This window comes from Carassius auratus, chromosome 14, assembly GCF_003368295.1.
Source record: "Carassius auratus strain Wakin chromosome 14, ASM336829v1, whole genome shotgun sequence".
NCBI classification, from domain to species: domain Eukaryota; kingdom Metazoa; phylum Chordata; class Actinopteri; order Cypriniformes; family Cyprinidae; genus Carassius; species Carassius auratus.
This window is the reverse complement of record NC_039256.1, coordinates 13,967,135-13,979,306: the sequence shown is the minus strand read 5'-3', so window position 1 is coordinate 13,979,306 and position 12,172 is coordinate 13,967,135. Positions and strand designations below refer to the sequence as shown.

At 36.9% G+C, this 12,172-nt stretch overlaps 1 protein-coding gene across 4 annotated transcripts in view; it reads left to right on the top strand.

Annotated features, from left to right (window-relative positions):
• LOC113113726 (storkhead-box protein 2-like) overlaps window positions 1-12,172 on the top strand; it is a 60,964-nt gene that overhangs the window by 28,235 nt on the left and 20,557 nt on the right. Inside the window, exon 1 of one of the 4 annotated variants that reach the window (XM_026280163.1) lies at window positions 10,737-10,938. The exons of 2 other annotated variants lie outside the window; for them this stretch is intronic. The gene's annotated coding sequence lies outside the window, so the exon portion shown is untranslated. Of the gene's footprint in view, window positions 1-10,736; window positions 10,939-11,015; window positions 11,232-12,172 lie in introns of those variants that run through there. One more of the 4 variants, XM_026280160.1, reaches the window with a different exon arrangement.

The following is a 12,172-nucleotide window of genomic DNA, read 5'->3' as shown; positions in this document are numbered from 1 at the left end:
TATGCTTTAGCTTGTTAAACTGTAAAAGCAAATCTCAGCCTGAATGCAAGAATGTGCATTTAGCTTCAGTATTTCTTTAGTGCTTGAATTTAAAAGGGATGAATTTTCACATGGAATGCTTAGAAAGTGTTTGACCGAATGTTCGGCAAATGAAATTATTCGGCTGAAAATGACAAAAATGAATACGCGAAAAAGACAGAATAAATTGTAATGAGCAATGACATTTTTGGTGACGCAATCACACTGCAACCAGGGTAGAGTGAGAGACGCGCACTCTTTATAATGCAGCAAACTTGTCGGCAGTGTGGAAGCATTCAAAACTGTTCGAGAAAGACGCAAAAATCATTACAAGCACTGAGAGAAAGAAATAGTTTGGTACTGCATCACATGTCTTCGATGAGAAGAGGAAGCAGTGGTTGTTGGTGGTAACTGTATGTAGGCTTGTCGCGATAGTCGATAAATCAATTAATCGCACAATAAAAAAAATTAGCTCGATAATTTTCTCGACCGCAATAATTTATTTTTTACATTTTTTAACTAAAAAATGTAACGTCACGATGTGGGGTTAGTCTGGAGCGCAGTCCGCGGTAGCAAACATCCTCTCCGATGGCACAGATGTCCCGGGAATAAAGAGATAACGTCTCGCTAGAGTGACCAGCTTTGGGAAACGCCTTTCATTTGTTTGTGGATGCTCAAGTGATATTGCATTGTACTTGCACTACTGCTTTATTTTAATACCGCATAGCATATTTTGCAAGTAACTTCGTTGCCCTTTCTCTCGAAATGGGCCTATTTTTCGCTCGCTTCATTTGGCTTGCTCGGCTGTGTCAATACGCCCAGTGAGTTCACACACACACACACACACACACACACACACATACATCCTGAGGTGTGTTACATCGGTCAAAATGTTTACTTTCGGTTGACGGTTAAACTGTCAATATGAGCATCCATAACTGGCATATAAACATAATATAACATACAAAATTAATACATTTTAAGTCACACAAAGTCAACATGTTGGTATTTCTTGCACTGAATCTGCCATAAAATAAAATAAGTTTATTGATCTTTGAAAAGGTGTACCTGCGTTATGCCATTATCATTATATTAGTTGAAACTGGTCTTAGAATGACAATAATATCGTTTATCGCAATAATTTCTTTGAATTAATTTATCGTCCAGCAAAATTTGTTTTTGTGACAGCCCTAATTGTATGAAGATTAAAATCGTGACAAATCATGTGATAATGTGATGAATGTGAGGAACATATTCGTAATAAGAATCATTTATAAATCTTCTGTCAACAAAAAGAAGCACTGAGGTTTTCCATCCACATTCTTAAATGTTAGTATTGTAATTTTACTGTTTTTCTGTAAAATAAAAAGACAATAAAAATGGTAATAATAATTACAACAGGTCTATTAATGTTATTATAGCATTGACACAGTGTTCAAATTGGGATCTGTAATATTTTCTAATGTTTTAAAAAAGAAGTATTTTCTGCTCAGCAAGGATGCATTTATTTGGACAACTAATATTAAAATGAACTAAAAATATAATATATATATATATATATATATAAATATAAAAAAGGCCAGTGTTAAATTGCCTTGATTTTTTTTCTTTGAAAAGCAAGACAAAACAATAGCCAAAATGTGCATTTTTTTTTTTTATTTTTTTTTTGCGATGGTGAAAAATTTGGCAAAATACACAGGGAAAATGTAAATGGGCCGTAGGCCCAGTGTTTCATTTTGTTTGGTTTCAGCTTTGGACAAGATTTTTCTTTTCTGTACATCCCTAGTTTTGCATCTCCCTGGCATTGATAGGATGCCCTACTGCAGTATTTCAGATCTTGAATTACATTTGGTCCTGGTAAATGTGAAGTTTGTCGTTTATGCATTGTGAAATGAGGTCATAATTCATATGATGTCAGATTAATTTAAATGAAGATTTATTTACTAAAGCTCTGCCTCCCTCTTACACTGAAAGTCTTTTATTCCAGATGTTTCTACTGATGTTTTGGCATCATCAGCAGACAGTGACTGGTTTGATCGTAAGGAATTGTTACTTCAGCAGGCTTGGCGAAACCTGTATTTTGTTAGCAGTTGCTCAGTTAATGTGTTCACACTGACAGACATTACACTGTTGAAGGTCAACAAGTTTATTTACTGATTGCCATTCAAGAACAATATACTGTTCATAAGTTTGAAGTTGGTGAGATTTCTTTTAAATGTTTGAAGTAGGGCTGGGCGAATTATTTATTTTTATTTTCTGATTTTTATTGATTTATTTAAATTGCATGCTTTGCCACGATTTATTTAAATTGAGAAATTGTGATTTTAAATAGAAATATTACCAATTGTTAGAAGGAGACAACTGACAGTATGCAAATCAAATCAGTAAAGAGAGAAGAACGATTCAACCTCATGTCGGCGCACGTGATTAACCGCTCACGTGTGACGCACTCATGTCACTAGCTGCCATTCAAACTGAATGCACTTTTTTTGTTAACAAACTTGCGGCACGGGCAGTGGAATAGGAAAAACTTGACCTAATTTTATTCCTTCATTCATTCTTTTAACTTGAGCCCCGTTTATTTAGAATGTCGTTTCATGCATGAGACGCTGCAAGAGATGTGAGTGCAACAGTCAAACACAGAAAAATCGATGGGAAAGCAGCGTAAGCGGATAGAAAAAAACATAACTACTGCTGTATGTCTGATCTTTCATGTTTGCATCATGGTGACAGGCTGAAAGCTACTGTTGTTTTTACAGAATATTTATAGTTAATAATAGTCGAATGGTGTTATACCTTGAACATAATCTAATATGTATAAGACAAGTTTGTACAAGATGTAGTTGTAGTTTTTCCAAGATATTTAACAAGTGATTTGTTTAACATTTACATCATGTTGACAACTTCATGTGTGGTTGCACTATAGGGTTAATAAAGAAATCATGTTGTAGTTACTTTTAAGATGCCTCGTTAAAAATCTCAAAAAATTGAAAATCAGTCAAATGTTCAGATTTTTTTTTGTTTTTTTGCCATATCGACCAGCACTAGTTAGAAGTCTGTAATGCTCACAAAGCCTGCATTTATTTCATTGGAAATAAAATACAAATAATAATATAGATAAATATTACATGTAAACATTATTTTATTATTATTAATAAAATTTATTATTATTATTATTATTATTATTATTTTAAAAACATCATTTATCTATGTGATGCAAAGCTGAATTTTCTGCATCATTACTTGTCTTCAGTCTCACATGATCCTTCAGACATAAATCTAATATGCTGATTTGCGGCTAAAGAAACATTTCTTATTATTAATGTTGAAAACAGTTGTGCTTAGTGGTACATTTTGTTTCCAAAGATTTTTCAATCAATGGAGCGTTTTAAAGAACAGCATTAATTTGAAATTGACATCTTTCCAACATTAATGTCTTTTATTGTCACTTTTTATCAATATAAAGAATTGCTGAGTAAAAGTAATTTACAGCAACAACTGACCCCAAACCTTTGGATGCTTGTGTTTTTATAATATAATGTAATGTATATGGATAGATGGATGAATGGATGCAAGAAGAAGTCTATATAAACTAGTTGAGCTCACTAATTGACCAGTCAATTTTCAGACACACAGTTGATTAGTTGACCATCATGACCCATGACTAATGTGCAATGACATTCATTGGTGCCTCAGGTCGTGAGCGAGGCCTGAGCATTCACTATTGGCAATTCTGTCAATATTGGCTTTATCAGATGTTAACACTGTTAACAGCATATTTATATGATTTCCCTGCCGTTGAAATGATGCAGTTGCGAATGGATTTCAGTGTCTATACCATCAGGTGTTCAACATCAGCGAAAGAAATTCCAGTATTGTTTTTGACTGCAAAAGATGCACACACACATTTACCTATACGCACATCATCATCTACTGACATGTCTGCTCCCACGCATACACTGCGACATAAAGGATGTAGCAGTGCATGCTGGGATACAGAATGAACCCGTTAACCCATCGTGGCCCCTCTGCTGCCTGATGCAAGAATGCCCCCTGTGGAGAAACACACACATGTACTTTGCACATTTACCCCAACACATACTCCACTTTTTAATGTCTGTTTTTGAATATCTCAATAAGTCTTTATATGCACCCAGCCAGATGAGACTAATTTGTTCTCAGCTCATATAATTAGTTAATGGGGTTTATTTGAGTGTTTTTCAGTCATGAGATGCAAGAAGAATCGTTGTTTAGAAAGGGATCAATACTTTTGTTTCACAAAGATGTGGTAATCCATTTGCTTTAATGAATAGTTTACCCAAAATGATCATTTTGAACAGACTGTAAACGAGTTGTGAATGGATCCGGCAGACTAGATTTGTTAAAAAGAGTAAACGTTTTTTTATACGAAACTGTAACTTCTAACTTAACAAAACTGTAAATAAATGGCATATGAGCTTATTCTTTGAAACTTTAGAATTCATATGGTTTGAAATTTAAGGGCGAGTAAATGATTTCTATATTTGGTCACCTATTCTTTTCATGTCTAGCAAACTAATGTCAAACAATTAATCGCGATTAATCACATCCAAAATAAAAGTTTTTGTTTGCGTAATATGTGTGTTCTGTGTATAATTATGTATAAATATACTCATGCATGTATATATTTAAAAGAGTTCTGATGTTTATATATTAAATATTTATACATTAAATCCCGATAAATCGCTTGACAGCACTGAATGTTTTTTATGTCATTATCAGAATTGTCAGATGCATATTTAAATCAAATGGAAAGCACAAGAGTGTATCTGCTGGTGTTTTGACCTGTTTTATGTGCCGTGTTCGAGACACTGTTGCCTGTGCGTGATTTGCCCTGTGCATTTCAGCATATATTTTTAACCCTCCAGCACACTGGAGAACATTTGTTAAATGATGGATGGAAACCTGCAGCAGCTGTGCGTGTGAGATGCATCTGTGCATTTATAACTGCAGAGCATGCAGCTTAACGCCCTGCTTATAGTATCTCACATGCAACTTGTATATGAGATACTAGTATCTAAATACATGTGTATGCATTAAATTAAATGTGCAATACCATATGAACAACTTTACTTTATTTGTATTTTTACTCCACTTTGATATGTAAAATAACTAGAGTGAACCAAACACCCCAGTCGTCATCAGAGATATGGAGCACTAGCACAGAGATTAGTGTGTTTTATAATCCGGCACTATGTAGAGCGATAGGAGTCAAATCCTCAGTTCTGTCCGGCATCAGAGCTGAATCTGATCTTGCTGTTATTGTCTGAGCTACGCATTACAGTTCAGGAACAAGTTATACTAGGATCTCATTAGTATTACTCACAGTGTTTACTTTAAGGAGTTCACCTTTTGACAGAATCCGTTTAGAATCAAGAGACTTTTGCACAACCAAGCATCACATTTACTGTTCTGTTAGATGTTGCTGCTGTTTGTTTAAAGCACAGATCTTCAGTTCATTCCTGCAGCTGCGTTTCAGGCTTTTAAAATAAAGTTTATTTAAAATCACATCTGTTAAACCATTCTTTAAAAGAGATTTGTGTGGTTTAAAAAGAAGTTGTACTGATGCTTGTTGTTGGTTTTCTTTTTGGTAAGCAGAGATCCAGTCTGTTTTAATGGTGTGAGGACAATGTAAACACTTCTCACACAATCATACACATACCTTTTCTAAGTGTTTGCACTACATTGGTGGAGTCAAGTGTCATATCCTCAGGGTCATGCACCAGTTCAGTGATATCATTCTAGCAAGCACATGAGAGTTTTTGTTTGAAAAAGAATCTGAAAACCTGTATATCACTCTATATATTTTATTCATAATAATAAATATTATAATAATTTTATTGAATATATATTTTTAATAATGTTATAATATTTGTAAAAAGTTTTACACGTCAGTTGTGCAAATGCAATGTTGAAAGTTATTTATTTTATGTATTTACTTTTTTTTTATTGTATTATTTCATATATAAAATGTATATTAGATTGTACATTTCCTATTTCTGCTTTCACTGGATGCATGGAAAATTCAGGAGGTTATATTGGAGAAGGGATATTATCAAAAATCTGCAAAATGTAGGATGAGTCGGAGTGTTTTCCCAGATGAGAAAGATTGTACATTATTAGTTTACAATTTCACTATAGCACGTAGGTGGGATCAAAGCTAACAGACTGAAATCCTATTTCTCATGGGGTATTTAATATCAAACCAGTGTATATGTTTGGTTGAGTTTGTTTGTTTAATGTTGCCATAGTAGTCTGTCATTCAAATGAAACCCATTCACAGACCAAGCAGCAAACGGAAGCCCCTTCTGCACTGTGGGGTATTGGCAGTGGATCTGAAATCATTTACATCAAAACATACAGTATTGTTCAAAATAATAGCAGTACAATGTGACTATCCAGAATAATCAAGGTTTTTCGTATATTTTTTTTATTGCTACGTGGCAAACAAGTTACCAGTAGGTTCAGTAGATTCTCAGAAAACAAATGAGACCCAGCATTCATGATATGCACGCTCTTAAGGCTGTGCAATTGGGCAATTAGTTGAATTAGTTGAAAGGGGTGTGTTCAAAAAAATAGCAGTGTGGCATTCAATCACTGAGGTCATCAATTTTGTGAAGAAACAGGTGTGAATCAGGTGGCCCCTATTTAAGGATGAAGCCAACACTTGTTGAACATGCATTTGAAAGCTGAGGAAAATGGGTCGTTCAAGACATTGTTCAGAAGAACAGCGTACTGTGATTAAAAAGTTGATTAGAGAGGGAAAACCTATAAAGAGGTGCAAAAAAATTATAGGCTGTTCAGCTAAAATGATCTCCAATGCCTTAAAATGGAGAGCAAAACCAGAGAGACGTGGAAGAAAACGGAAGACAACCATCAAAATGGATAGAAGAATAACCAGAATGGCAAAGGCTCAGCCAATGATCACCTCCAGGATGATCAAAGACAGTCTGGAGTTACCTGTAAGTACTGTGACCGTTAGAAGACGTCTGTGTGAAGCTAATCTATTTTCAAGAATCCCCCGCAAAGTCCCTCTGTTAAAAAAAAGGCATGTGCAGAACAGGTAACAATTTGCCAAAGAACACATCAACTGGCCTAAAGAGAAATGGAGGAACATTTTGTGGACTGATGAGAGTAAAATTGTTATTTTTGGGTCCAAGGGCCACAGGCAGTTTGTGAGACGACCCCCAAACTCTGAATTCAAGCCACAGTACACAGTGAAGCATGGAGGTGCAAGCATCATGATATGGGCATGTTTCTCCTACTATGGTGTTGGGCCTATTTATCGCATACCAGGGATCATGGATCAGTTTGCATATGTTAAAATACTTGAAGAGGTCATGTTGCCCTATGCTGAAGAGGACATGCCCTTGAAATGGTTGTTTCAACAAGACAATGACCCAAAACACACTAGTAAACGGGCAAAGTCTTGGTTCCAAACCAACAAAATTAATGTTATGGAGTGGCCAGCCCAATCTCCAGACCTTAATCCAATTGAGAACTTGTGGGGTGATATCAAAAATGCTGTTTCTGAAGCAAAACCAAGAAATGTGAATGAATTGTGGAATGTTGTTAAAGAATCATGGAGTGGAATAACAGCTGAGAGGTGCCACAAGTTGGTTGACTCCATGCCACACAGATGTCAAGCAGTTTTAAAAAACTGTGGTCATACAACTAAATATTAGTTTAGTGATTCACAGGATTGCTAAATCCCAGAAAAAAAAATGTTTGTACAAAATAGTTTTGAGTTTGTACAGTCAAAGGTAGACACTGCTATTTTTTTGAACACACCCCTTTCAACTAATTGCCCAATTGCACAGCCTTAAGAGCGTGCATATCATGAATGCTGGGTCTCATTTGTTTTCTGAGAATCTACTGAACCTACTGGTAACTTGTTTGCCACGTAGCAATAAAAAATATACTAAAAACCTTGATTATTCTGGTTAGTCACATTGTACTGCTATTATTTTGAACAATACTGTACATGCCATAGGATCATTTGGTCACCATGATTTCTGTATTATATTTAAATCTTAGTGCCGATTTCGATGTTTTCAGCTACAATTGCATCACAGACGTAGTACTATAGTGATCTGTAGAGGGTATGTGGAGGGCAGTCATATTTTGAGCTAGAATCGTTTTCTTTGATGTCTCCCCTAGAGCAGAGCCATGAAACCTAGTCTTTTTTGTGTGTGTGTGTGTAAGATGTGCCAAACAGTCTGAGCTTCTGTTTTCTAAGAGACACACATCTCATTCATTTAGGTTGTGCCGTGATTGAAGTCAAGAAAGATCCATGGGGCATAAACATGCTGCCACACGAATTTGAGTGGAGTAGCAGAAAAATGCCGCCTGACAGCTTTTAGATGTTTTGATCCATCCTGGAGATGAGACTCAAGACTCGCAAGAAGTAGCCAAAAAATTGGAATTCTTTCAGATCTGTGGCAGGAATTGCTTTCAACTTCACTATCTTGCATGCCTAGACTTTCTCTCATCACCCTCTAGTGTTACAACCATAACAGCAACTAGAGGATCAGGGAAACTGTTCAGATGGTACAAGCAATTCAAGCTGAATTAAATTACAAAAATTATGAATGTGACAAAACTCGTTTGAAAACATTGTTTACACTTTTGAGGAAATCAGCATATGGCTTATTTATAATTGTCTCAGCACATTTAGCTGGGATTCAAGAGAATTTGGAACAAATAAAGAAATGGCATTTCGCCTTTTGTGTAAATGTTGTTTGTGTTGGGAGATGTTTGATTAGTTTAACTGGGTCTATTGAAAAGGTTTTGTTTTTTTGGCCTAAGTGTGCACTATTTTTGGTTTAAAAAAATGGTGCATTAGTGATTTTTGTACATTTTAGGTTATTCCATTTCTTCAAATCAGTTAAAAAACAATTCCAGAGATAGAAGATGATCTCCTTTTAAATAAAACAATCTCATTGTTTAGTCCCACCCTCTAACACAAGTCACAAGATAATTTGTTGTGGCATCTGGTCACTCCTGTTAGAAATCCTGACACGCAATACCAGAGTGACAAATGTGCTCTTTCTGTGTGTGTGTGTGTGTGTGTGTGTGTGTATGGGTGTTTACAGTAGTGCCTCTGTGTCTTAGTGTTTTTAAGCAACAGTGTATCTTTTTTTTTGTGTGTGTGCATACAGGAAAAGTTATTGTCAGCACCGACATTTGTTACTGTATTTATATTTATGGAACTAAACTGCTTAATTTGTATCTAAGATGTCAGAAAAGTGGCAGATTATTTCTGAATATTTCTACTTAAACATATGTTGTAAGACCCCTGAAGTGATTCAGTTCGTGGTTTAATGGTTCTAGTTTTATGGCAAGTTTAAAATTTTAAATCATAATTTCAGATTTATAAAACAATGCAACAGTAGGGGTATTTTCAGCCAAACATGCGTTTGATGCTTTCCTGTGTTAAAATTGCTGTTATGATACTGCGTTCCCATAGGTCTCGCTGTAGCTTTCTCATTATTTTTTCTTTCCCATTTGTGTTTAACAGCAAATCAGTGTGTGTGTATGTGTTTATATATTATTTTGTTTTATATTACCATTCAAGAAATTTAGGGTTGGTAAACTATTTTTTTAGGTTTTTCAAAGTTGTCTCTTACATTCATCAAGCCTGCATTTATTCGGTCCAAAATATATGAAAAGTTTGATCCAAAATGCTATAAATCCATTTAGATTAATTCTAGGGCTACGCCGATCACAATCGGCCGAACGTTAAGCGTATCTCGTCAGTAAAGCCGGTTCTCTAATCAGTGGTTAATTCCATCATGTGCGTGATTTCACATAGAGCAGCTGTTACTACACAGAGCCGTTGTTAACAGAGAAGCTGCGCAAATCCACGTTCATTTTCAGCGTTTATTTGCGCATCTTCTCAGTTAACAACGGGTCTGTGTAGTAAGAGCTGCTCTATTTGAAATCACGCACCTGATGGAATTAATCGCATTGTTTACCGTGAAGGTGTGTGCGAAACAACCAATCAAAACTATGTTAGTTGACCAATCAGAACACAGTATGCTACCGAAAGGTGGGGTTTAAGGAAACTGAATCTTTTGAACAGCTTCGCGCGAACCGTTTGGGGATCTCTGAGAATTGAGGTAATTTTAAAATGATATTTTAACAAAATGACAATGTTTTTTAACCTTGGATGGATTTAAACCTAATGTACAGGACTTATAAACAGTGATAGGAAGCTTAGAATTTTCATCTTACTGGCTCTTTAAAAGGAACCTTTAAAATGCTTTTAAAAATGTTCTATTCTTTCCCATTAAAATAAGCCTGTTAGTAAAAAAAAAAAACATTTTCCATTTTCTATTAAAAAGGGATTTACCATGGTTGGACATGAAGCATTTATTCACAAAGTGATTAACGATTCCTTCTGTAGGGTATCCTGTCAGTCAGCCCTGGGAACCTGAATTCATTTCAGGGGCCGACAGCATGAGACAGCAGATCCTCTGTGTTTCTGAATAAAGCCTGAGCCTTTTGTGATCGCCCATGTGTCCTTTAAGAGACACCCCTCCCCCTCTCCCAGCGATAACCCCTTCCCCCTCTCTCTGTCCCGCTCCTCCTCTCACACCCCTTCGCCACATTAACAGCTACCATGATGATACACACTCATCGTTTGCCTTCAGATGGAAGTGACGTTAGATTCGGGACGATTGTGATGCGTGATGTCATTCAACGTGTGTGTATGTGTGTGTTTGTCGTCTTCCTCACAATACAGGTTTTTGCATAGGAATGACTGCATTGAGCCTGATTCTTTAAATTTTAATTAGCAGAATCTGGGGAAAATCGGTGGAAGCTGAAGCTGAGCATCGGAAAGAGAGAAAATATGGCTAGCGGATGAACATGCACTAGGTATGTTCAACAGAGATGCGTTAACATACCTTTTCTGAAAGGGCTGCCCACTAGACTGTATCAGTGGGCATTCCTGGTAGTGAGCAAGTGTTGTAAGTACCCCCACCTCCCCAAAAAAAAAACGTGCAAGTTCAGCCCCAATGTGATTGGTCACACCTCCCATCTCTTTGTGTGGACCAGAGCATGCTGGGTAAGACCCTGGAGTGAATGCTCATTTGTCTGTGGAAGGCTCTCGGAAGGATCCCAAAGTCTGCTTGGATTTTAGGAGCTGGAGCCGCACGGAATAAACCAAGGTAGAGCTTGATCTTCTCTCTTTGATCGCAGGCACGGCTGATGCGTCTGCACACTGTAATTAGGCTGCGTGCCGTGCCGTTGTCAGAATGAATCACAAAAGAGGGGGTGGGGTTGATCTGGAAGTGTTTGGACAAAGAGCCCAAGCTGTGGGGTGATTGTTTACTACGGCAGCGGCAGGCGTGAGCGCGTCTTCTGCGTACCTCCTCCTCCATTATTTGACAGCGAAAACGCCTCCGGAGCAAAATACATTCATGTTCAAGGATGGTTGTCTCTCTATCATCCTCTTTTTTTTGTCATGTCATGCTTGATTTTTTTGCACGCTTGTGTTGTATTAACCCTGTCGGGGAGGTGCTGATCTCACCAGGGCTGTGATGCAGCTGTTGCAGGCGCGATCAGATAAAAACAGACTATGCTTTTAACCCCTCGGCACTTGTGTCTGTGTCTTCCCCCCATCAACCATCAGGCGAGCCCCCTGCTCCGGGCCTACTGTTAGAGGGGGGTGGGGGTGGACAAATGGAGCAGGACGGTTTGAAAATGTCTGCCCTTCTCTTCCTGTCTCCCTGCTGGGGGTTAGAGCTGGCAGCAACATCACATGTTTTCCATTTTGCTTCTGATAATGCAGCTCTTTGTTGTGTGTGAGGTCACTTCCTGGTTTCCCAGCTCTCTGTGAAAGTTTCCACTGTTTATTTCCGACAAGCTTTGCCATCCAGGGCGTCTGGAAGTTTAAATCAGTATTTCTGTTTAGAGTTTTTCCTTACTATAAAGTAGAGCGCAGTGATGATATCAGGTGGCATTGCCATAGTATTTTAATATATACCTTGGTACTGAATGCATATGCATCATGCTCATATCCTACTGGCATCTAAAGTAATTTTAAAAAAAATACTATTTTGTAACAATTGTTCCTCTTGACCTTTTTTTATGAATATATACAGTAGAG